Source organism: Panulirus ornatus, chromosome 2, assembly GCF_036320965.1.
Source record: "Panulirus ornatus isolate Po-2019 chromosome 2, ASM3632096v1, whole genome shotgun sequence".
Lineage (NCBI taxonomy): Eukaryota > Metazoa > Arthropoda > Malacostraca > Decapoda > Palinuridae > Panulirus > Panulirus ornatus.
The window spans coordinates 62,833,041-62,860,251 of record NC_092225.1 but is presented as its reverse complement, the minus strand read 5'-3'; the positions used below and the strand labels follow the sequence as shown (position 1 = coordinate 62,860,251).

The following is a 27,211-nucleotide window of genomic DNA, read 5'->3' as shown; positions in this document are numbered from 1 at the left end:
ACTGACGCTTTGCTTGTGGTTTTGCCGTGAGTAAAAAGTGACCTTCGGCGAGATTGCATAAGAACTACCCAATCTACAGGAATCCACCCTTAACCTGCTGCTGATTATAGACCAGCCTTGAAATTGTAGGAACCTGTACATGAGGGCTTTGCGTTATATACTAATAATGATAATGATAATAATGGTAATGATAATGATATTATTATGCATATGTGGCTTAGCACTCTACATACTTTATGACCGAGATTAACAATTCTGGAACGTCATTAAGGATTTCCTTTAAACTTGATCAAAAATTTTGTTACGACTAAAAGACCACGACCCGAACGCCTCTCGGCGCACCACTTCTCAGAAAACGATACATTTTTAGTCTACATATAATGGACTATGTCCGGCACAGGCCACCACTGCCAGCCGCCTCCAAAGAACCAGACAGACCACTACCACGGCCATAGAGACCAGGCAGACCACCATGGTCATACAGACCGGACGGGCCACCACGGCCGTAGAGAGGTGAGGTCTGGTTGGGGTAAGGGTCAAGCAAAGGGTATGGGTCGAAGGAAGGGAGGGTGATTCAGGGGTGAGTGGGGTCATATGATGGAGGAATTGTTTGTGTGGACTATGTCCGGCCACTATATCGCCCACAATGATCGAAGCATCGAAGCTGGGCTCGAGGCCAGCGGTAGTCTAGCCGAAGCAGCTTGTGAATCAAATCTTCGAAGTTAGTCTCGAAGCCAGCGGTAGTCTGGCCGAAGCAGCTTGTGAATCAAAGCTTCGAAGTTAGTCTCGAGGCCAGCGGTAGTCTGGCAGAAGCAGCTTGTGTATCAGAGCTTCGAAGCTGGGCTCGAAGCGGTAGTCTGGCCGAAGCAGCTTGTAATCTGTTATCGTACTGTGGACCAAGGGTCTCTGCGTTTGCCCCGGCTCCCACGCACGAATAGGTATTCAGATCAAGATGAAATTCTCATTGTATGATTTACAAAGGACAAGGAAAGGAATGCCACAGAAAAGTGTCTAAACATTAACTGTAATATATTGATTTATTTCATATAATTAAGAAAAAAATATGCATGGGAGTATTTAGTTTTCAGCCCATCACCAAGGCTGCAGAAACGTATCCACACAAAAAAGCAAATTCTAGGTCAAATAGGAAATAAATCTCTTGAGGAAAGAAGGCGAAGACTGGATAGGGACACACTGGCAAAGTAACATAATCTGAATCTCAAATTCGACTGGAGGAAAGCCGTCAAGCAATGGCACAGTACCGAAGCAACGAGACTATTACGGAACAGACGCACAAGTTCGACGAGGGAGAGAGATCGACACTGGAGTAGAACAGCATCGAAGAAAACGAAACATGAAATGAAACCTGCCCTTGGGGCCGGATACTCTGCCAGTGAAGAGAATACGTGAGATACTCGGGAATCAACACAAGCTGTTGTTTGCTGAACTTAACACACACCCATAAGGTCGTCGACCCTCGTAACTCCACCATCATATATATATATATATACCGCTCTGTGACCCACATCTTAAATACCACAGTTGTTCTTGCAGATGTCCAGACGGCCATTACCCTTCTGTCCACACACATATTGCATCAGAATCACACTCCCTCCTAGATCTCTCTCTCTCTCTCTCTCTCTCTCTCTCTCTCTCTCTCTCTCTCTCTCTCTCTCTCTCTCTCTCGGGGAAAAAATCCAAAAATAAGAGTCATGAATATTCCTCAGAAAGGGCCTCGAGTATTCTCTAGAAAGGGCCATGAATATTCTCTTGAAAGAGAGGAATATGAATATTTTCTAGAAAGGTCCGTGATTATTTTCTAGAAAGGACCGTAAATATTCTCTAGAAAAACCCATGACTATTTTCAAGAAAGGGCCACGAATAGTCTCTGGAAAGGGCCACGATGTAGTCTACAAAGGGTCAGGACTATTCTCGAGAAAGGACCATGAATATTCTTTAAAAGAAGAATATTGTTGACATGCGTTACTAGAGACTGATAGCTTTTAAAACTGTGAGGCAAAAAGAATAAATGTTAAAGTGGTTCTTCATCTTTCCTAAGTGACTGATCCTGAGGTATATTTGTCATCCAAATATAAATCCAGTTTTATGTTATAAGAAAAAAAAAAAAAGAGATACCCTGCTCTGGGAACTGGTAGTGACTGGTTCTCCTTCTCGCTTCACACTCGCATTATCATCCATGGATGATTACACACATGAAGTAAGTCGGGTGTTATCAGTTGCTAATGATACCACAGTTAGCAAGACGATCCCATCTGTCTTAAGATATTGAAATTGAGATATGACTTCTGCAAGTTGTCCAGTGGATAACCGAAAAAGTGATGTTATTCAGGTAAAAATTCGTCTGTTTTGATGAGGAAGGAATGGAAGTAAAACATAGATAGAATACCTGACATTGTCACATCCAAGTGTTCCACACCGTTGGCATGTCGAGGGTGGAGAACCATGCTAGTTGATTTCATCTCCTTCCTTCAGCGAGCACAGTCGAGCAACTGTTGTGTTAGTGATGATAGACGGGATTATGATCACTTCTCTGAGCACTTTTAATCTTCTCACTTAAATATTACTGTCTAGTGATAAGCATCTGTCCAAGATAATGATATTCCACATATAGAAAATGAGGGAGAGATAAAGTGATTCCGTGAAAATGATAATCATTGTGAGTGTTTTAAATCACCAAGGCTTCACTTGTTGCGATATACATCAGAGATTTCACGGTAAACGGAAAATACTGAAAAAAAAGAGTATTATATATTACTCGGCGTGAAAAAATAAAAGAAAATGGTAGAATGTAGAAAAAGGAAGCTCCATCCAAACTCATTTTTTGCCGGCAACAGGTCAAAAGGGAACGCTATGGCCGGAGGTGCACCTGATCAGCTTGTTAGACACGTAGGTAAGTGAGGCCTGCTGGAAGCAACAGCTTATTGCATCAGGATGGCACTTGGAAGCCTCGTCATAGTTACGACGATAAAGAAACATGTAAAAAAAAAAGAAAAAATCATTTACGCTCTAGATAAATGTCTCAAAATCTACTCTTCCAGAATGTAATCATGTGGAGATATCAGATGCCTTGTATATATATATATTTATATATAGATATTTTTTGTTCGGTCGTAAAACAAAAAGAATTATTTCGTTGGTTGGCTTCCTGGACACGACTCCCGGCCTGAGGTCTGACGGGGACTGACTCCTGGGGGGGCTCGAGTGCACCATTCCGTGCCGCGCCAGAAAATTCCGCACCTATCCGCTTTAAATTATAGCGAACTGGTGGCGAGCTGGTTGCGCTGAAAGCGCTATAAAAATCTTAGGGTTTTATACTGCTCTGTATTCTTGCCTGCTCCACCATTTCTCTTTTATTCTCAAAATCACGTTCATTGAAATGTAGAAAGGACAAAAAAAAAAAAAAAAAAATGCGCTGCATTAGCAGAGGCCTAACTCAGTTATCTGTAGATTTCTGAAAGTGTTTGGAGGATTCTTTGTTTGTGATTGAATTAAGGAGAGTTGCGAGAGCCCATGGTAATGAGATGGAAATCATGACATGAATGTCTTCGTCTGGAGGATATCGGTAGCGTCCGCTGCTGAGACCTATATATAAAGCAAACCAGGAGTGAGTGTCTTCCCAATCCCTTGTGGCAATGGGATACTATAGAGTATTGTGTCAAGTCGGAACTTACGAGATGGGAAGAATATTACGATCATCCGCGCCAGGTTTGTGACGTTATTTTGTGTTCTCGTACGTTACTGGTGTAGGGGGTCACGAGTCGGCTGTCTTAGCCTCCGGCAACTAACGTTATCTTCTGTTCGTAACGATGACACGTGTCGTCTATCGCCTAACGCACTCTTTAAGTGGGAGGGGAAACTTATTTACCATTGATGCTAACGCAGTCTGTTGGTAGACCTGTGTCTTTTATTTTATTGTTTTTGTTAAATTCGTCAAGTGTTTGTGACTGGTCTGACGATGGCCTTTCCTCTAGACCAGTGTCGTATATCCTCCTCTTCGTCATCATGCTACCAACGCACCCAACCTGCTGTTAAATGACAACGTTGGCCATCTGTCGTCGTACTCTGACCACCAACGCACCCTGTTATTGACGAAGACGGCAGTCGTCTCGTGCAGCAGTCAGGCTGTTAACGCATACCGTTGGTGATAGAGATGCACGTCACCCTTCTTGACCCCTGTAATAGCATAGCATAGTACAACACAACACAGCACAATGCGAAACAACACAGCACAATGCAACACAACACAGCATCGTATAACACTACACTGCATGGTTGTCCTAGGCTTCTCATGGCTCAAGTTACTGAATTCTTTGAGACCATTAGCCTCAAAATGAGAATCTCATGAGAGACTGATGTCAGAATATTCTTCTTATATGAGAATACTTCCACCGTGAATTTAGATAACCCGTTCGTGTTGCGTCCCATATTTCAAATGCTTTGGACTGCTCCTTCACGCTTGAATGACTGGATTTGTTGGCAGAAAGCTTCTTTTTTTTCCCCCTTCGATCAGTGTCGGAACTTTTCAACACTGTATTTTCACTGCAGTTTGCGACGTTATGGAAAACGTCAAATGAAGTTTGTATTTACGACACTTCATTTATTTCGTTCAATATAAAACGTTAATGAATAATTTAATTTGAAGACCAATAAGGAATGTTTGTATTAAATAACTTGTCCGTCTGCTTTTAAGGGCTAATTGATCTTTTCTATAGACGTGCATGTGTGTGTGTTTGTTTAACTATTTCTACAGTTCAGGGGATGTTACCGGACTACGCCTGCTCGAAGTTACGCAACCAGGGAAAAGTCACATTTGGCGAGGCTGTATCACGTCGACAGTTGACGAAACAGAAGACAGTGTCGTCAAAGAACTTCTAGCATCAAGGGGGTCCATCCTCTCTCTGCTGCTGGCTTGTGGAGCGCAGCTATGGAGCTGCAGGAGTCCCTGGAGGAAAGGGTCTTGGATAAAACCAGGGTATTTTCAGGGAGGGATCTAGGGGTTCCCATAAATAGACAACTTTGACACTCCGGGACAACTCAGCGATCATCCATGCGCGGCTTTACTGACTTTCCCTTGTGACGGGTGCGGACGGCTTCGCTGGCCAGGATGCTTCACGCTGTGCTAAACGCATAGCAGAGTTTATCTTAGTTAGGATGGAGTCCTGTATCCTATCTTTTACTATATCTTCCTCCCCTCCCCGCTCATGGTTTGGTCGCTCCTGCTCTGATGCCTGGTCGCATCAAGGACGAAGCGTACCGAACCTTGAAACTCTTCTCTTCTCCCTCATGAATAGAAAGTGTGCTGATTTGACTTCTGAAAAATTTCCTTGGTCCTTAACCAAAGGCATACGCAGTAACGTCTTTAATTCATCCTTTCCCCCTGTCTACCTGTATGATTAATCTATAGCTAACTCTCTCCAACTAATGAAATTGTTGTTTATTGTCCTTTATTTTTCTCAAATTCAATTGAGGATGATTGTGCGTCTAATCCTCCGGCCACATCTCCTCTCACAGAACATATACCATCTCCTACGTTCTCCTCACGCCGGGTCATATCAGTACTTTGCCATTGCAGGTGGACTAGGCTCAAAAGGTATACCTCCTTAGGTCCTGGAGGAGTGTGCTCATGAGCTAGCTCTGATCCTCGCCTATTTTGCCTTTTGTCTAAAAACCCAGACATTTCTTTCCTCTTAGAAGCATGTCTTGTTGCAGCCCACCTCTGAGAAAAGAGACCGCTCTAATACTATCGCCTCATTGTTCTCACTTCTGCTGTCGCTAAAGTCTTCGAAACTCACCTTAACTCACTTTCTTAAACACTTAGAATCCCATTCCTTTCTTTGTGATCACCAGTGCGCTTTCACAATGCGTGACTCACCTGTGGTCCTCATCTGTCAGGGATTTTATTGAAACGTTTCTCGTAACTCTCGACATCTCCAAGTATTTTGACCGGGTTTGGCGCAAGTCTTTGCTTTCTCAACTTCTCCTCCTTTGGTTTTCCTGTTTCTCTGTGTTTCTGATGCAGAGTTTTCTTTCTTGCTGTTGCATTGTTGTGGTCATTGACAAGCGATATCCCTGTCTCTTATCCTATCAACACTGGTGTTCCTTGGGGTTCTGTTCTGTCACCTACTTTCTTCTTTCAGTATTTGTTCTCTTCTACTTCTAACCTTATTCGCTCTTATGTTGATGATTCCACTTTACATACTTACACTCAATTTACTTCCCTTCTTCCTTCAAGTTCTCGTTCTCTCTCTCGTACTGAACGTATTTCTTTTCTCATTCCGGACCTGTACAGCATGTTAGGATAGGGAAGCAGTAACCTATTTGAATTCACTGGTGATATAACTCAGTCTCTCCCTATACCTTTATCTGCCATTCGCTTCCGTTTGTTCAGTTTCAAAACACCACAATTCAGCCCTGTAATAACATAATCATGTTGGGCATAATCATATCCTCTGCCCTCTCTTGCAAGCACCACATAATGAACAGGGCAAAATCTGCTTCCCATAAGTTGCGGATATTGTACAGGTGCAGCAGTTGTTTTTCATGAGAGCAGCTGTGTCATATTATATGGGTTTTATTAACCCTAGTGTGATGTACTGCTCACACATCCTGGAGTGGCTCCTTCTCCATCTCTTTATTAATCACAAGAGAATCAAAATCCTTCCGTCTCATTTATCCTCTTGGCATGATGTTTCATCAACTGTCCCTTTCTGTACGCCACTTTGCTGCTGCTGCTGCTACTCTCTCTCTCTCTCTCTCTCTCTCTCTCTCTCTCTCTCTCTCTCTCTCTCTCTCTCTCTCTCTCTCTCTCTCTCTCTCTCTCTCTCTCTCTCTCTCTTCTACAGGCATTATTATGGCCATTACTCTGGTGAACTGTCTGTATGTACCCATGTTCCCAAGGCTTGAACGCGAGGCACCCGCCTGGCTGCTGCTTCCTTTCGTTTATTATTCGGACACTCGAGAGCTGACCGTTATGCCACGTCTTTCTTCTCTTGAACAGCTGAGCTTTGGAATTTCCTCCTCCTTTTGTCTTTCCTTCGTCAGTGACCTTCGCATCTTTAAGAGTCAGGTCTACAAACACCTGTAGAGCCCTTATTGACTGCAGTCCTTTATTCCCCCCCCCCCCCCCAATTATTTCTTCCATCAGAGATGGCCTGTGATAGAGGCATATGTTGTCTGTACCATGGGTTAAGAAAAGAAAGTCGGGCAAGAAGTTTCACACGCATGAGGCTTGTATATGTGTGATTACCTATGTGTACTGCACACTCTTGGGGCCCTGTTTGTGTGTGTGTGTGTGTGTGTGTGTGTGTGTGTGTGTGTGTGTGTTTGTATGTTACCGAACTCCGCCTGTAAGAGGTTACACCGTGAGCGAAACATCACCTTTGGCGAGGCTCTATCACTGGTAGTAGAGTTTCGTCAAAGAATATATTACTCCTAAGGAGTCCACATATCCCTGTACGTGGCAGTAGCGCAACATTGGACTGCAAGAACCTTTAGAAAGAGGTGCTAGGTAACAACTAGGAAGGCCTCATTCATAGAAAATGGTCCTGGGGTAATCATAAACAGATCAATAGATATAGATTGTTTTAAGATTAAAGAACATTTTGTTGATGGAACAAGTGTGGCTGGAGGAGCTTGTAAAGAATCGTAGCTACTGTGGGGGAAAAAGGAGCCTGGAAATGCACCCTGGGGACGTGGTATTTCTCTCTCTCTCTCTCATTTGTCCATTGATTTCTTCTCTTACCTGCTGATGGAAGTGAGGAACGAGAGAATCCCGAGTCTTAATGACCACTTTAGTCAAATTCAGTTTAAGATTAGCGCGGCTGTGAATTGTTCGTTAATCCACAAGGGAAAACCTGCGGGAGTGTTTGTGTCTGGTGTGTACAGGCAAAATATTGACAGTGAAAATAAGCGAGTAAATAGCAAGTGAGCTACATTTTCCCTTTGCTCAGCGTGGAGTTAAAGCTTGGTAAATGATGAAATGTTTGTTTTAACAAAAGATTTCCTGTTTTGGTGTTGAGAATATTTATGTATATATATATATATATATATATATATATATATATATATATATATATCCGAAGATATCTTCACGAGGTGAATGTCTTGACACTTTTCCACAGATTAATAAGAAAACTCCTCAATTATTTCATGTTTGTTATTTTTGTATAAAAGGACAACAACTTCATGTTTGGTCGATGGAAACTTGGTATTGCCTTGTGCTTCTACCAAGCGAAAGGAAACTTAGTATTGCCTCCTGACTCTACCAAGCGTGAGTAACTGCAATGAAGAAGCAGTGATTGTAATAAGTCTTGCAGAAGCTCATCTGTAGTGAGAGATTTTTCAAGGTTTTGTTCTCAGAGGGTCGATCACCTGGAGTAATGATTTTGGGTTTGGAGGTCAATACCTGAATCAACCCTCCTTCCCTGCCCCCAATTCTCATCATCCACCAACCTCTCGTGAGACCCCGTGAATATCTGGTGAAGTCTTCGGGGGTGGGGGTCTTCACCCCCACTGCCCTGGGCTGGGCCTAGGCTGTTGGATTGGGTCTTTGGTCGACCAAGCTGTTGAAAGCCTCTGCACGCAGGCCCACATTATTCTCCATCACCAGTTGGTGCAAACCCTCCTCCTCCACCACTACCGCCAACACCACCGCCGCCAAAAGCTGGTGCGACCCAGCCTCCTCTTCCTCCACCCGACCCCTCCGTTCCAACTCTGTTACTTCCTCACCATCCACTCTAACCGTTCTTACTTGTAATATTAACTGGTGATGTTAACTGCATCACGCTCCTCGTGGGTATTTCTTCCCACCACCTGCTATTCAGTGTACACCGGCAAGCTAAATAGCCAGCCATATCTGAAGAAATTTATTTAACTTTTTTATTGAAACTGAAAAAAATATATTCGTTTTAAAGGTGGAGTCTGTACACATGAAGGAAGTCTCCCGGTACAGAGCTTTATGCCACGTACCGTTTCCCTGTGATGCATTATTTAAACCCCAGCTCTAGCGCAGGGCGCACACCCTGCTCCAGCAATATGAGGCAAGTTTCCGGCCTCTCCATGCATCTCCACGACACACAACAAGCTGAGGAAGTTGCGTCATGTCTCAGGCTTAACATGTTTTAAACCAGAACATTATGGGGAAAAATTGAAGGTTTCAGTGACGATGATTCGCACGGATGTCTCGTTCTAAAATGTGATATGAGACATTCTTGTGGTTCCCTGATGAACGATAACTCTGTCGTTCATACCCGTGTGTGTGTGTGTGGTGGGAGGCAGAGGCGGAGTTGGTGTGGATGGTGTGAGATATGGCCTGACGGAGGTGTGGACACAGGGAAGGCATCCCGCCCCCCTCGAAGCCCCCAGCCTGTGGACACAACACACTTTGTTTACGTGCATCTGCTGCTTGATTGGTTGAGGTGTCAGGCCGCAGGACACCCTAACCAATCACAGTGGAGTGTTCAGTAACCTGGATGATAACTTTAAAGGGTGAGAGACACACTGTTGTACAAGCTCTTGGAACGAACACCCCTAGGGGCGCAGAACCGAAGCTGTCTTGTATATATATGAGTGTGTGTGTGTGTGTGTGTGTGTGTGTGTTAGTACATATATGTATTCATTTCTTGTGTATTTATGAGCATCTGTGTCCCTACGAAAGCGCCTTCCCGTTTCATACCATTATTTCTGGTATTTCGTATCTGGAAAGCTTTTAATGAATCTGGTCTTTTGCAAAGATAAGAATTATAATTTTATATCTTTGAGTTTTATCATAAAGCTTATTTTTCAGCTGTTAATTAGTTTAGTTGCTCTTTTCTGAATTCATTCAGATTTTTCTCTGATTAAGTTTGGTGACCATATCTGAACAGCGCATCACGAATGAGGTCTGACCAGGTTCTTTTAAAGAGTTAGCTGTGTATCCTGCGTTTTATTATTGATGTTTCTTTGAGATGTGGCATTTTCGTCCCTTTTTTTTTTTTGTATATGCCACTAGGCATTGTTTTTTGGTTTTAGGTCATTACTGATAATCCCTGAAGCTCTTTTTTAGTCTTTTACTTCTAATGATGGATTACTGAGCGTTTTATACCCGTATTTTTTTTTTTTCTCGCCAAAATGCAATACTTTGCATTTGTGTACATTTAAGTCCATCTGGCAGAGCGTACCAGACCAGCCAGGCCGGGGGGGGGGGGGGGGGGGGGGGGGTGCTATGTGGGCCTGTGGACTGCGGCTTCCAAACAGCATGGTAGACCAGCGACCCAACCCAACAACCTGGGCTCAGCACAGGGTGTTGGGGGGGTAGATGACCCCAGAAGACTTCATCAGGTTGGCGTTATTCTGACCACTTCATCAGTTTGTCTAATGCGCTCCGAATCTTAAGACATTGTTCCTCCAAAGAACATTTCCTAATGCTAAGTCGTCGTCAATTTTTTGAGATTCACTTGATGAGTTTTGTCTTCAGAACATTGATCCGGATTATGAAAATTATGATTGCCAGGACTGAGTCTTGTACTGCTCCGCTTCTCATGTGAAGTCTAAGAATGTATCAGCAGAGGCTGTTTTGCATTGCCAGTTTATATACTTCCCACGTATTCCCTGCGTGTAGTAGAAGGCGACTAAAGAAACCTTTAACAAAATCTCTCGACATGTTTTGGTGTGGATGTTTGTAAGGGATCCGGTACTCTTGCCTGCTCAGGAACCATCTCGGAAGATCACATCGGGAGTGAGGTAATACGAGGATGTGTGATTTAAGACTTGGAACAGTACAAAGTAGAAGGTGGTATTAATGCTTATAATCCGGAGGATTTAGATGAAGAGAGTAAAGATAACAGAATGGCTTGAAAATGATGACATTGAATCCTGTCGGTGTTAGTTGATAGATTTGGTTCGCTTACGCTCCAGTACACAGTTGCAATCAAATACAGATATTTTTTTATAGAATCATTGCCCATCCTGATCATTATGAACATGCTCGTGAACTTGAGTGCTGATTCATTGCATTTTTCACAACCACTCACTCCCGCTGACTGCCACTTCTTGTGAACAAGACCCTTGAGCAGTCCAATGCTTCCAGTCTGGCTGTTTTAATTAGCAAATTCTCTCTCCCTTTTTAGTCCTTACTTTCTTTAATTTCACATGATTTATATATGTATATACCAAGCCTACATGTACATTTTTGCCTACATTTTAATCTTCGGCCACGAGCTAAAGTAATGATATGCAAATACTAAGATTCGGTGAAAAGCCGAGACTCTGTGAATAAAGACAGGAGGGATGAGGTTCATTTTCAGAATAGAAAAAAAAAACCTTGAGAAATATCATCTGCGAGGTTGTCATGGGTAAGATTAAACATGGAGGCAAGTTAGGTCCGGCTTGCCTGGGCGTCGACACGCGACTGCCACGGAGAGCAGAGCCTGTTAAATACTTTAGCAGGAGCCTTTTGCTAGTGGTGGCCGAACGAGGTGGGAGGGACTTGTTAGAAAGCTGATTTAAGAGTTCACGGGAGAACGATTGCTGGAAAGCGCGGCGTTTTAGGGAAAGAAATATAGTAATACAAGTTTACGAGGAGATATAAGTATGTTTAGAGGCCACTAAAGTCAAGGAAAGGGGGAAGAATGAGGACAGGAGGGCAAATTATGAGGTAAAGTCTACTTCAGGGTAGCGATAGCGAGGACATGTATGAGGAAAGTAAGTCGGGGTAAGAGTAAGGTTGGCGAATGGTCGTAAGTAGAAAAATAGAAATCAGTAAAGAAGCAGTTTATAAAAGTTTCATAAGGAAGAAAGATCTAAGGAAGGAGTGAGGAAGTAGAGTGGGAGGCAGGAAGTAAGAGAGTAATATATAAGGGTTGAGGGAGGGTATAAAACTGTTTATGGAGCAGTGAGGGAGGCATGGGAGGAGGCATAGCAGGGCAGGGTTCAAGGAGGAGTGCGGGTCGTAAGGAGACAGGGTAGCGACAGGGTTATCAGGAGACCCAAACGGTGAGCAGAGTAAGGAACTGGTGTTGGTGGTCGTGAAGAGCAACCGGCAGGATGGTGAGCGGGAGGCAAGGAAAACGAGTGGGTGTTGAGGCCGCTCGACATAATGGGAGGCCAACATGAGAGGAAGTACGAAGGTACGGATAGTTACGAGCGCCGCCAGGGGCGTCTGAGGCTAGGTAAGAGGAATAGCAGGTTAGAAGGCTGGATATAACTATAGATTATGGGGTTGGATCGTAGGACAAGAGGTAGGATTTAAGGATTGGCAAGATGGAAATCCAAAGGGTAACCAGAAGGCAGGATAAATGACGAGATGGGAAAATACGAAAGCAGGACGGCATGAAAAGTGTGACACAAGATGATGAACGTATCTCGCACACTAATCCGTCTACCACCATAGTATCACACATGAAGAACCTCTGGTGTAAATGGCTTCGCAAACAGGATCAGTAGGGAGAGACCTCGATGTTACTGTAGCTCGACTCCTCCTCAGTAAGAAGTATGAAGTTTGTTTCTCTTGTTAATTGTGAGAGACAAGATGTTAACCTTACCATCAGGGTTCCCAGCACATCCAGCAGTTGTGTATATTACTGTGCATATCATCCATGATGTCTTGCCCAAAATACTTAAGTATCATCACTTGCTGTATATAGTTCATATATATATATATATATATATATATATATATATATATATATATATATATATATATATATATATATATATATATATATATATATATATCCTGCCCCAGAACTCCCTTCTGTCCTTATGTGCCTCTTACAGCACAATGTATCTTGCTGTATTATTCAACAGCTTAGCTTCAGTTCCTTCCTTCCAATTTGCAGCCTCCTCTTTTATGTCACCGTCTTAAGGAAGGGCAGCGATGAACATTAGTATTCGCCATCTTTTTTTTTGCGATAGAAAAAGGGGAAAAAAATTAAGCTGGAGGCAGGAGGGAAAGTGAAGGGGGCTGTGGGAAGGCCAGACAGATGCCCTGTGATCCCCCCGGCAACTAACCATAACCACAGTAGTCCCCGGAGAAGTGGAGGGATATTTGTCTTGTTTATGTAAGACGACATACCGCCACCACCACCACCACCATCACCAGCCTTAGCTCCTCCGCCACCACCATCCTCACCACACTGCTCTGACTCACCACCACCACCACCACAACCACCCAAACAACCAGCACCACCACCACCGCTAACATGTTGCTCTGACTCACCCCCTGCTCCATAACAGCCCTCCCTCCGCCAGGCGGTATGCCATCAGAACATTTTACAGTTTTAAATACATGGTTGTGTATACACTCACACACAGGAACACACACACACACACACACACACACACACACACACACACACACACACATATACATATATATATATATATATATATATATATATATATATATATATATAGAGAGAGAGAGAGAGAGAGAGAGAGAGAGAGAGAGAGAGGTAATGTGTCAATCGACAATGACACTACATCGCGAGGTGTCTGGATGACACCGTTGCACCTTAAAAGTTACGACTTGTGTGACCTCACCTGACCCCTTATACCATAGGGGGGGGGACTATGGCCGCATGAAACACCTGCCAGCTTACCTTCCAGTGACCTCAGAATTCTCTTGGCAATGACTTAGGTCGGATCCAGCAGCCTTTGAGCCTTTTAGCCCCTACAACTGGTCGTGTTGTGGAAAGGACTTCTTTTCACTCGAGATTAAACTGGCTGCATCCGTACACCCGGACATTACCGCGAGATAGAGGGTCAAGCAGTCGACTTACCTCAGACAACAAGTTCGCTGCTCTGATACCTGAAGTCTTTGTCATGTGACTAGAGCAGCCCCTTAGTGTGTGCCTCCTGCGTAAGAACTGCAGAAGTCTCTCATGTGACCCCCTGAGGTGTCCTCTTCATGGCAGGTGTCTTTGGTGTCCTCTACGAGTACTGCCTTCACTGGACGTTGTCATCACCCATCATCAGACATAGCCGGAACCAGGAGACCTGCGGTCATGCACGGTCATGCTCGCATCAAAAGCACAAAGGGGCAGCCGCCACCAAGGCATGAGCCATAGAATTCTACAGCAGTAGGTCCACGAAGACTTGGCAGCCAAGCAACCTCTCCCATGGTCTCCCGCCTCACCTCATGCACCTGCGCCAGCACTGCGGGATTCCTCCCATTCTATACCTCATTTTTAACACATTTCGTCATCATCCAACCACAACCTTGCACCTTCAGTAGCATCTTGCCCTGGACTACATAAGGTCTGTAGGTTGATCAGTAAAATATATATATATATATATATATATATATATATATATATATATATATATATATATATATATATATATATATACTCCTAAGGAGGTGTTTCTTGACTCTGAGTGTAAGAAGGTTCACGGTGCGTGAAAAGTCACCTATGGTGAGACTGTATCACTGGCAGTAGTCATTTTAAAGAACTTCTCACTCCAAAAGAATTTACATTTCCCTGCTACCGAAAGTAGCGCAGCCTTGGGTGACAGGAGTTCACGCGGAAAACGGCAAAGTATGAAAAAAAAAAAGAAAAACTCATATATATAAAGTTTAACCACTGCGCGCCTGAGAATTGAACCAGGGCTACCGAGAATGGTAGGCGTACGGTGTAACCCCTTGACTGCCGATGGCTGCAGCCTGCGCTACCCCTGTGGTCCACAGTGAGTGGACGTGGAGCTGTGGGTAGCAGCACAACGATGGCCCGTCCACCTCACCGTTCCCGGTAGTGCGCGTCAGTTCAGTTCTGGGGTGCGAGATGGTAAACGTTATTTGGATTGATTTACATGTGAATATTCCATGATCTAAGATCAATCTATCTATCTGTCGATCTTTCTATCTATCTATCTATCTATCTATATATCTATCTATGTGTGTGTGTGTGTGTGTGTGTGTGTGTGTGTGTGTGTTAGATACATGGGTAAATATGTTATGGGTAAGAGTGGCAAATCTATAGCCTCTTTAGTGTATATGTAAGAGTACAATTTCATCGTTATTGCCCTAGCTATGATATCACGTAAAAATCCTTTGCTCTCAAGCTTTCCCCCGAGTTTAAACTCCATTTCTATTTCCAGGTGAGACTCGAGTCTGTGGCAGCCAGAGAGGAGAGACATCTATGGTGAGTTGAACTGACCTTCCCAACTGTACCTTTGACGCAGCTACTGGCTAGAGTATTGAAGAGGAGGTTGGGACGCGGAGAGAGGTGGGTGGGTAATGACTGAAGGGGTTAATGAGGAAGTAAATGGGATAATGAGAGTCGAGCAGAGGTCCTGAGTGGGCCAGAGAGAGGAAGGAGGCAATCACTGACTCTAATGATGTGGAGGGAAGGGAGGCTGTGACCGCCATAGTTAAAAGGGAAGGAAGAAAATAAACAGGGTGGTAAGAGGGGAGGAGATGATGAGGAACTGACTTGTTTAGTCAAAAGATAAGTGCTTACTTACCTTATCTTACCTACCTTACCTTACCCCACTTCACTGTATTTTACCTTAAACCCCCTTACCTTACTCTACCTTGCCTTTCCCCACTTTACCTTATCCTGCCTTACCCTCACCTTACCTCATCGTATCTTGATAGTGGAGTCTTATTTCTACCTTCACTGTTCCTTCTAGGATCTCGTTGCACTATCACTCCTCTGATCAACCTGAGGCCGCAGCTCGTACCTCTACATACCATCATCTTCCTGGCAGATCAGATACAAGTCAAAGGGAAATTAAGAGTAAGTGGAAGGCACGGACTGGGTACTGAGAGCATGGAAGGAGTGAGAGTAAGGAATACGTGGTGAATACCTTGGTCATATCTGCCCTCGTTCTCTGACTGACGAGTTGGGTCGTTGGTCGACCAAGCTGTTGGAAGCCGCAGCCCCTAGCCCCACGTAGCCTCCACAGCCTGGCTGGTCTGGTACACTCTGTAAATACTTGTCCACGGCACTCTAAAACTCTTCCACTGTGAAAGGAGTGATGCGTTTACTAGGTAATGAGAGTAAGGAGGACTGTTGTGATTAATGAAAAAAAAAAAACAGGCACTGGCTAGGTCGTGAAAGTAAGGAGAGAGACACTGACTGGGTAGTGAGAGTTGGGAGAGATATAGTGACTTGGAAGTGAGAGTAAAGTGGGAAGCACTGAATGGACGGTGAGAGCAAAGAAGGACATAGTAGCTGACTTATGAGAGTGAGGAGGGAGATAATGACTGGGTAAATGAGTGTAAGGAGGGAGATAATGACTGGGGTAGTGAGAGTAAGGAGAGAGATAGTGACTGGAGTAGTGAGAGTAAGGGGAGAGTTGATGACTGGGGTTGTGAGAGTAAGGGGAGAGATAGTGACTGGGATAGTGAAAGTAAGGAGGGATATAGTGACTGGGTAGTGAGAGTAAGGAGAGAGATAGTGACTGAGATAATGAGAGTGAAAAGGGAGATAATGGCTGGGGTAGTGAGAGTAAGGAGAGAGATAGTGACTGGGATAGTGAGACGGGAAGGAAGACACTTATTAGGGAAATGAGAGAGAGGCACTAACTTGGTTAATGAGGCTGGGAAGGGGGTACCCACTGGGTCAGGGAGAGGGGAGAGAGGGGATGGAGTTGGCGGGCAATGACTTTGGTAGTGAGAGTTGGAGGGGACTTAAAGGGATAGACAATAAGTGGAGGGACTTAGTGAGGTAGTGAGCGGTGGAGGGACTTACTCGGGGAGTGTAAAGGTGGAAACACACACACACTAGGGAGGAGTGAGAGGAGAGACAGAGATTGGAAAGGGGTTATAGATGAAGCGAAAAGTATAGCATATCACCGAAGAGAAAGAACCAGTGTGAAAAGCTTCGTTGCTCTTTTTTTCTTTTACGTATCATCTCAAGTTAATGTTCCCTTTGTATGGCTGAGGCTTAGATGAGGAGTTCATTAACCGGTGTTTGATGTTTTCTCCTGTGGCGCTGTTGTTCCCGCGACGGTAATCCTTCTCATGACCTTTTGCCGCACTTCTTTTTCCTCCTTATATTTCCTCGCTGATGAAGCCTGACCTAATTACATGGCTGGGCTGGCCTGTGGGGATGCTGGCCGCCTAGCTCCACAATGTTTTATAGTCTTATACTTATATTGATCACTAAGTAGGTCCCGCGCTCTCTCTCACACACACACACACACACACACACACACACACACACACACACACATGAAATTTTCATTCCGACATTCCATCATTCAAAATTCCTTCCCAGAGAGATCAGGAACATCAAATGATGGGATTGTCGGATTGCAGATAATGTATTCAAATGCAAATGGACTTGTAGAGAATGGAAAGTAGCTGGAGTTCAAGGATCGAGTTAGGGAAAACAAACCCGGTATCGTTGGAGTAATGGAGACAAAACTTGCTAAAATGGATCACATCTCACGTTTTCTGTCTGGAGGAATCCCTGGTAGGCAAGAAGGGAGGAGAAATGGCCCTCTTGATAAGGAACAGCCTTAGAATTTAGGATATATTGGAAAATGGCCCATTCAAACAACATGAAACGGGAAGCAAAACTGTAGGAAACAAATATTCAAAGGTATCGGTAATGGAAACACGAACTTCTCACAGACAGTAAAGTACTAATGATGATCAGCTTCAGTTATAGAGAGAGACGTTGGGAGAATTAGAATTCTTATAAGACAGAGTCATGAAGACACAAGTTAACAGTGTGCATATAGGAAAATTTCCAGAATGGACACACTAGAATCAGAGGGGCTGATATACCATTTTTACACATCGTGACGCGAAATTGAGGGTATCATATGTGATGCAACTTGGAAAAAGTGATCATGTATTGCTCGAATTTGATTATGTAGTAAATTAGGAAAATAAAAAGGACTTAGATGAAAATCACACTAAAAGGGGTGAACTAGATTTTATAGGATTATAAATTGGTAAATGGAGTTCAGTAAATATGACATGGATCATTCTTCCGTATGGATTTACAGTAAAGAAATGGTGTCTTTAGCTTCAAGTGCAGAGGAAATGTTGAATAAGTAGACAAGTTGTCAAAATGCGAAAGAGTTGAGACAGTACTCCAGCCAACCAGCATTTTAGGAGTACAAGAGGGCAGAGAACGAGAACAGTACGTTAAGATAAGAGGAAGGAAGAAATCTTGAGGAAAATGTTTCTGGTAAAGCTAGAAAAAGTCCAAAACGTTTCCATAAATGCATCAGGAATAGATTGTTAGAGTCAGTAGGCGGCCAATCAGGTTAAGGGATTCAGAGGGAAGACTTGAAAAGGATGAGGTAAAGATAAACAAGGAACTGAACAAATTTGAAAGTGTTTTCATAATGGAAGACACTGTATTTCCCATCACTAGTGAGATGGGATGAGGAAGAGGTCTTAGAGAGCATTGGAATACCTTAAAGAGGGATGGACAGAATGCTAAAGGGTCTTAACCCATGCAAGGGTTGTAGTCATGACGAAATTTTACAATATATACTAAAAAAAAATGATGTGCGGATACACTGAAAAACCACTTGAAATGCTTTCAAAGATTTCCCTGGAGGAAGGTAAAGTGCCAAGTGGAAGAGGGGCAACAATCATAGCTGTCTTTAAGAAAGGAGGTCGGGAGGCTCCGTTGAACTACAGACCGTTCTCTGTTAGGAGCGTAGGCTGTACAGTACTGGGGAAAGTGATGGAAAAACAAGTGAATGACTTCTTGCAAAGAAGAAACAACCTAAGTCTGAGACAATACGGATTCAAGGAAAGGAGGTCATGTGTAACAAACCTCTTAGACCAGAGGTTCCCAACCCCATGTAGAGTCGTCAAACATTTTTCTTAGGGGTTATTAAACCATCATGACTTCACGGCTGTCAAAACATATCTGCTCTTATACCAAAGTCATGCAACTCTCCGGCGTTAATGTATATTTTGAAAGCGCTATCAAGCCTGAGTTGTTTTGCCCATTTTGCTATATTCAATAACTGGTTTGCCTTATTCTTTTGTTCCTACGAAATATCCATTCATAAAGATGATTATCAATATTCTTTTGGGCGAGGTCGCAATAACTTTGGAAACATTGAAATTGTTCTACAGAGAAACATGATTGGGAACCACCCTAGACCTGTATGAGAGAGTGAGCTCCGTTTTAGTTAAAAGAAAGAAAAGTATAAGTGGATTGTGTGTAACTGGATTGCCAGAAAGCATTTGACACGGTACCACATTGGATTCCCATGAAAAGAACTGGATCTTTAGGTAGGAATAAGTGAGCGACTCCTTTGTTGGAGAGAAAAAAATCTTAATGGAAGAGAACAAAGGACGTGTCCCAAAAGCTTTTCTCGAAATGGGTCCTCGTAGGGTTCAGTCCTGTTCAACTTATAGATCAAGAAGAGCAACGGTCCCAGAATAGCCCCTGCAGCATGCCACCGATGACCTCAAGCCATTTCGAGCTTTCTTTGACATGCATCTTTGTTGCTCTACACTGAAATCCTCTGTCCACCAGAAGAGTCTCCCCTTAGTTCCTGCCTGGAGATCCAGCTTCTTTACCAGCCCCGTCAGTGGTACAGCGTCAAATGCTTCCTGGCAGTCCAAATAGGTGCAGTCCACCCAGTCTTCCATTTTCTCTAAAACGTAACCCACTGGGAAGTTCGTGACACATGACCTTTCCCTGAAATAGTGTTATCTCTCTGCAACAAGTCACTCATTTGCTCTCTGATTATCTTTTTTAGCAACTAATTATCTTTGCCAATATCGTATAGATCACACTTATCAGGGAGACCAGTCTATTAGATCAGCACATCCTCCCGATCTCCTCACTTATAAGTGGGTATGACTTTGGCCCTCTTCCACTTCTTAGGCATTCTACCTTTCTCCAACGACGTCTTGAGAAATATTTTAAGTGGTTTATCAGGTATATCTAAACACATGTTCAGCACATATAGAGAAATTGCATTAATACAATAGCCTTATACGAGTCAAGACCCTTGTAGCATTGTTTTAATTGTTGCCAAGATAGTTCAGTGGTTTTCAAAACCTCTTCCCCATTCCAACTAGATTCTGTTGTGGCTACAGTGTGGGGGGGGGGGGGGATTACTATTTGTGTATTGTGTGTAAAGTTTTACACTCATGATGCCCATTCTCAACCTTGTATAAATGTGCAGTGTAATTGTTCCTGTGTATGTATGAACCCCCTTAGCATAAGCCAGGTACCCATTTATAGACCAGCCCCAAGGGGAGGGTGAACTCTTGGGTTTGGTGTAGGCCGACGGCCATATCCAGGATTCGAACCCATGCTGGTCAGACCCTGCGTTGGCCCCTGCTAATGCGTGTGTGTGTGTGTGTGTGTGTGTGTGTGTGCGTGTTACCTAGATGGTAGACCTGTGTTTAGGGTATGTAACTTTGGGCATTTTGGGCTGTATGGCACCATTTTCTTCAACCAGTCCAGACTGGCCCACCTTTATCAATAAAAGGGTGATTCCTCCTCAAGAATTACGTGACGGAAGATAAGTCTGGTTTGTCTCCATTACCGGACCCTACCAGCTTATGCCTTGAGACAACAGAAATAAGAAACGTAATCACATCATAACAACGTTTGGTTAATCCTGGTTTGGTGTCCTCTTTACCTTAATGGAACGTTAAACGTTAATAGAACGTTTCTGTAAAGATTCATTTTAATTCTTAGATATCTGGACTGGCTTTAGTATAACGTTTGAAACCAGATATTCACTTATTCAAAATGTATGAATTGATAGAACGTTTCTGTAGAGATTATCTTAAATCTTTTTAGTTATCGAAACAGACTTTAGTATAATGTTTAGAACTAGGTTTTCATTTATTCAAAATATGAATACTTTAATAAAAGGTTTCTGTAAAGAATTTTTTAATGATTCTTTGATATTTAATGTGACTCTAGTATAATACTGTAAGCCAGATCGGGGCCTGAACATGCAGGAGGGTGAAAGGAGGGCAAGGAATAGAGTGAATTGGAGCGATGTGGTATACCGGGGTTGACGTGCTGTCAATGGATTGAATCAAGGCATGTGAAGCGTCTGGGGTAAACCATGGAAAGCTGTGTAGGTATGTATATTTGCGTGTGTGGACGTATGTATATACATGTGTATGGGGGGGGGGGGGTTGGGCCATTTCTTTCGTCTGTTTCCTTGCGCTACCTCGCAAACGCGGGAGACAGCGACAAAGTATAATAAAAAAAAATAAAATATATATATATATTTATATATAGAACGTTCCTGTAAGGATTAATTATTTTTTTCATGATCTAAACTGATTATCACAGTTTCTGTACATGGGAATGACTAAAGAGATGGATGGGAGTAATAGCTTAACATAATCAGAAAACATGCTACATTCACTTTACTGTTAGGAGTGAGGTTGGTTAATCTACTGAGCACGACCCTTGAATACAGCGGCAGGGCTCTTTGAGCACGATGGTACGACCCTTGTGCACTGCAACACGACTCTGAGCACGATGGTACGACCCTTGTGCACTGCAACACGACTCTGAGCACGATGGTACGACCCTTGAACACAGATGCACAACGGTGCGACCCTTGAACACATGCACGACTCACTGAGCACGATGGTACGACTCTTGAGCACTGCCACACGGCTCTTTGAGCACAGTGGTACGTCCCTTAAACACAGATGCACGTTTCTTTGATCACGATGGTACGACCTTTGATGGTAGGACCCTTGAGCACGGCGGTACGGCCCTTGAACACTGCAACACGACTCTTAGAGCACAATGGTACGACCCTTGAGCACGGCGTTGGAGAGGTTGACAATATCTCGGATCAAATATTCTCAAAGTTTTACATCAGTTTAGAGAGACAAGGTCTGCTATTAACACTGCGCCATTGTACACGGAAATTGCTTAAACCTTTCGGGGAAAGAGTTTGATGCCATAAAACCAAGAACACCATCCTCGCCTCTTGTTGCTGAACGAGAGCAGTGAACAATGAACGCTGAACAGTCACGGATGGAAGTGATGAAACTGTGACATTATTAACCCAAGACGACGGTACGGCCCTTGAGCATGACGGTGCGAACCTTGAGCACGACGGTACGACCCTTGAGCACAATGGTACGGCTCTTGAGCACGACGGTGCGAACCTTGAGCACGACGGTACGGCCCTTGAGCACAACAGCTTTACCCTTGAGCACGACGGTACGCCCCTTGAGCACGACGGTGCGAACCTTGAGTACGACGGTACGGCCCTTGAGCACAACAGCTTTACCCTTGAGCACGACGGTACGGCCCTTGAGCACGACTGTACGAAATTTGGGTAGGATGGCTTGACCTTCCATTGACCTGACCCCATTAAGACCAGATAAGAGGGCCAGGCCTTCATAATCCAGGATCTCACCGTCATGCTCGAGGGTCTTAAGTGAGAACAGAGGATGATGATGACTTTAACAATGACACTCCAGAAATTTCTCAGTACGCTGTCACAACCTGTGGCGCCACCAGTGGTCGAACTTGACGGTCACGAGAAACAAGAAAAAAAAGAAAGAAGGGAAAGATATATTTTCTGGTTTTACACTCGCAGGAAATGACAGTCTGTAGTGGTATGGCAATTTGGCTTATTTTTTTTTTTTTTCTGAGTAGATCTGCTTTGTCCAGAGTAGTACTTTTTGAGTCTACTAGAGTTTATGTGTACTACATCTACCGAACGCCATCTCATATATGTGCCGCTCACATTAATGCATTCTGCTCTTTTATGCTTGGCTCGCTATTTTCTGGGTCAGTGAGGCAGCGCCAGGAGCAGACGAAGAAAAAGACCCCATTCCCTCACATCCATTCTCGAGCTGTCACGTGTAATGTACCGAAACCACAGACCTCTTGTTCACAGTCAGCCTCCTCCCCCCCACACAGATCTCTCCGTGGTTTTCCCTGGGTGCTTCAGATTCTCTGGTTCAGTCCATTGACAGACCGTTGCCCCTTGTATACCACAAACCCCCCTTTTCACTCTTCTGTGCACGCCTTTCACCTTCTTGCTTGTTCATATGCTCATATGATAACTGTTGCTGGGCTGTTAAAGGCTGTTATTTCCATATTCAAGGAACAAAACACTGCCACGAACTCGTAAGATACAGTTAGCTTGTATGATATTGGTAATAATTTTTAACTGAGGGTAGTATAAACCTGTTACTGAGTAACACATACACCTGTCACTAGGGAAAGTATACACCTGTCACTAGGGAAAGTATACACCTGTCAGTGGGGAAAGTATACACCTGTCACTAGGGAAAGTATACACCTGTCACTTGGGAAAGTATACACCTGTCCTTTGGGAAAGTATACACCTGTCACTTGGGAAAGTATACACCTGTCAGTGGGGAAAGTATACACCTGTCACAAGGGAAAGTATACACCTGTCACAAGGGAAAGTATACACCTGTTAGTGAGAAACGTTTATCATAAAAAGCCCTGCAGGAGAAAGATATATTTTCTCTAAAGTAACACCAACAGTATGAACAGAGGAATTCACAAATACCAAGACGCATGTAATGTGTGTGTGGACATGAAGGTTACTGGTCGAGACGAAGGATGGAGAGGCTGGAGCCTCATATTCTACGTCTTGTTTTCCTCTGTTTGCTGAGACGGCATGGACAGCTGAATGCTCTGTTCAAGGCCATCTCATTAACGCTCTCTCTCTCTCTCTCTCTCTCTCTCTCTCTCTCTCTCTCTCTCTCTCTCTCTCTCTCTCTCTGCACACACACACACACACACACACACACACACACACACACACACACACACACACACACACACACACACACACACACACACACACTAGCCTAAGCCAGGTACCCATTTTATCGACCGTCCCTTAAGGGAGAATAAATAGATGGGTTAAATGTGGACCAGCTGCTGCGACCAGGATTCGAAACTACAGGGACTCGACCCTAGGCGGACCGTGAATGCTTTCATGGTCAGCAACGCTAACCGCTATCTGGTGAATGTTGGCTATAAACAGTAATCCAGCAGGCTCTCAGTGTATGCTAACATTCCGGTCATAGTCCAAAACGTCTTACTGTTTAATTATTTCCCCTGTCACGCCATTACTCGTAAACTTACCAACTCGAAGTACCAAAAGCAGTTTGATTCTTTCCTCCCTCGTTCGTATTTGCAAAACAGTCAGCGTCTAAAGTGTCGATTAACAAAGTTTCCTCCATAAATCGGCTAATTTCCGAAGCGAGTGCAACTCCTGCTGGTGTTAATGGGGCTGACATGAACGACCAGCGAAGTGTGGGAGTCGAGGTATAACTTCGAGTACGACTTGCATCACTTCACGCAGCAGAGTAAGTGCGAATTCTTTCTCTTTATATTTTTCTAGTAGGCTACACGTATCTCTTGGGCCTGGTGACTCAGTGAAGTTCTCTATGAAGAGTACCCATCATAATGTACACATGTAACACATGTACAGTCTCACCATGACTTTGGCACCGAGGCAGAGAATATTTCTTTGCATTCTCCCTCTTGCTTTGGGTGTGAGGGGCTGTGTTCTCTGAGATAAGTGTGCGAGAAGACAATTAAAAGTCAGATAAGAAAAGGACCTTGAACTGATTGTGAGTAATGACCTTAAATACGGTGAACAATGCCTTACTGCAGGGCAATACAGCCAACAGGATGCAAGGTTTTTATTAGCCTGATGCATAAACAACATAACAAAGGATTTATAATGCACCCTTTATAGCACCTTTGGTCAGACCTCATTTGGAATACGTTGTTCACACCTGGTTGCCAAACCTGACCATAGACTGAGAAAAACTAGAGCGAATGCAGAGAAGAGCAACGAAACATCTCTCTTCTCTGAAAAATAAGCGTTATGAGAAAAGTCTCATAGACCTAAGATTATTCTCACTCCCCAAAACGGTACAGACGTCCAAGTGGTCTAGTAAAATTTTCCAAAATACTAAAAGGTTTCAGCTGAGCCGCATATGAAAATTTTCCAAAGTACTAAAAAGTTTCAACAGAGCCGAATATGAAAATTTCTTCACTTTAAACCGAGAGCCAATAGCCAGAAATATCAATATGGAGAGAAAGAGAAGGCGATGCAATAGAAACGTTGGCTATTTATCACTTCACTTGGCAAAGTGGTTGAACATTGCAATAAAGTATCCCTTTTATATTCATAGCAAAAAATAAAACATATTTCAAATCACGATTGGACAAATATTTCATTTCTTTTTTATCAATAAACACTACAGATTATTAATTGCCATTTATCATTCAACCTTGTTTTTTTTTTTTCATAATCCGGGCCAGAGCATTTGTTATTAAGTGGAATTTTTTCGCGTCCATAATTTCATATCTAGATTTTCATGGCAATATATGTCCTTGCATTGTAGATTTTTTATGTTATCTTCCTGCCGGCAGTTAAGCCGGAGGGAGAGGTGGGTGGGTGGGTGGGTTGGGTGATGATGCCTTTGCTACAGGCCAACGTTACAATTAACTCATCAGTCTCGGTCTCCCGGATTGTAGTGGGTAGAAGACTCCCAAAGACTTGCCTAGGTATTCACCATCAGGTCTGCCTTCCCATGTCCTTCCCATGTACTCTCATATACTCCCCGCCTGTTAGGATGTTTTTTTTTTTGGGGGGGGGGGGAAATTTGAGTTTCTATATTGTCCTAGATAGTAAGACAGCCACAAATGTTTACCTGCGGGCTGCGGCTGCCTACAGCTTGGTTGACCAACGACCCTACCCAACAGCCTAGTCTCATCCTGGGCTGTGAGGGTAGAAGACCCCCAAAGGCTTAACCAGGCATTCACCAAGTAATGTATCCTCGCTGTCTCTGCAACATTTGTACAGGGGGAAGAGCAATGTGCAGATAGGGTTGATAGAGGTGTCTTGTGGAAGGTCCTGAGAAAATGCGGTGTGGGAGGAGAGCTGCTAAATGCATTGAGTAGTTTTTATCAAGGGTATAAGTAGTAGCATTAACTTGAGACTGTTATAGTTGTATAGATAATATAAGTTTATAATATTAGACCGTTTTCCATTTTAAGAAAACCATAGGTCATAATCGGAATGATTCAGTCGCATACGATTGTAATTTAGAGGACGGACTGTTACTGCCCTAGCAATCAGTAATGTAATTCTCTGTTAAACGCAGATTAGTATGTTGGTGATAGAATGTTCGGATCTCACGGAACAGAGGCTGTCCCCTTGTCATGACTCAAACTGTCAAATTACTGTTCTTTGTTATCGTTTGCTCTTAACCAGAAATGGCTTGAAAATGTCAGCCCAGTGAACATTAAAAAAACTATAGACCATTGAGTTTTTTCGAGGATGTTTGTGATAGTCGAGGAGACCGGAAACGTAGAACTTAGTGTGACTGAGGCAAAATAATCAAGTAGATGATTCGAGGAGAAATACTCTTATTGGTGCACTTGAGACAAAGTATCTCTTAAATCCAAACTTCTTAAATGCACCTCTGGTGTTACGTTCAACTGCTCGAATGGTTAAATCATTCCGTATGTTAGCAAGTCCTATCGAAGAGTGTCTGGGGATCGTTAAAGTGGTGCGAAGTTCAGAAACATTAAATCATCTTTTTCGATAAAAGGAGGAGTGAGGAATTCAGAGCCTCATAAACAGGGAAAGAGATGAGGTTTGGAAGAAGACTGGAAGTGCGAGGACTCGGGGTGCCGATCTTTTGAGTTCGTCGTGGAGTTGCCGTGTCACAGTTGTACTGGCTGGCTATGGATAAAGGCAGTTTTGACCGGCAACGTCTGTAAAATGTGAGGTTAGGGGAATGATTTCACAGAAGACCTTAGGGTGCTGACTGCCTCTGTGATACGCTGTTGGCAAGTTGTCCACTACGAGTATCGCATGACTTTATGATAAACCACTTGTCCATTTGCCTCTTCCCCCAAACATTGTGCAAGTGATGGATTTATCCCCAAAGGCTTAAAACTAATTAGGCCATAATTTCATCAAGGCTTAGTAATTACCATTAATCTGCAGAAAACACCGAGCCATGTGCCATATTTTGTCATCCTGTTTGCTCATTAAAATTCTAAAATCTTTTGCTAATTACTGGTGTGGATGAATGCCAAGCAAAACATTCATCTCTGTCTTAAAGGCTCGGCCCACTTGTCCTGCAATATTAAGGCTTCCTTGGATTCTTTTCGTCTTGCATGGACTCTGAGAGGAAATTATGTGTATGTACGTATGTATGTAGATGAATGATGGTAGATGAAATATAAAACAGGTTATTGAATTTAGACAAATA

The 27,211-nt window shown here is 43.5% G+C and overlaps 1 protein-coding gene across 9 annotated transcripts in view; it reads left to right on the top strand.

Moving 5' to 3' along the window:
• The window catches only part of LOC139756673 (fat-like cadherin-related tumor suppressor homolog), a 1,059,999-nt gene that overhangs the window by 285,786 nt on the left and 747,002 nt on the right, over positions 1-27,211 (top strand). Inside the window, exon 2 of one of the 9 annotated variants that reach the window (XM_071676338.1) lies at positions 15,097-15,140. The exons of the other annotated variants lie outside the window; for them this stretch is intronic. The gene's annotated coding sequence lies outside the window, so the exon portion shown is untranslated. The remainder of the gene's footprint in view (positions 1-15,096; positions 15,141-27,211) is intronic. 9 annotated transcript variants of the gene reach the window in all.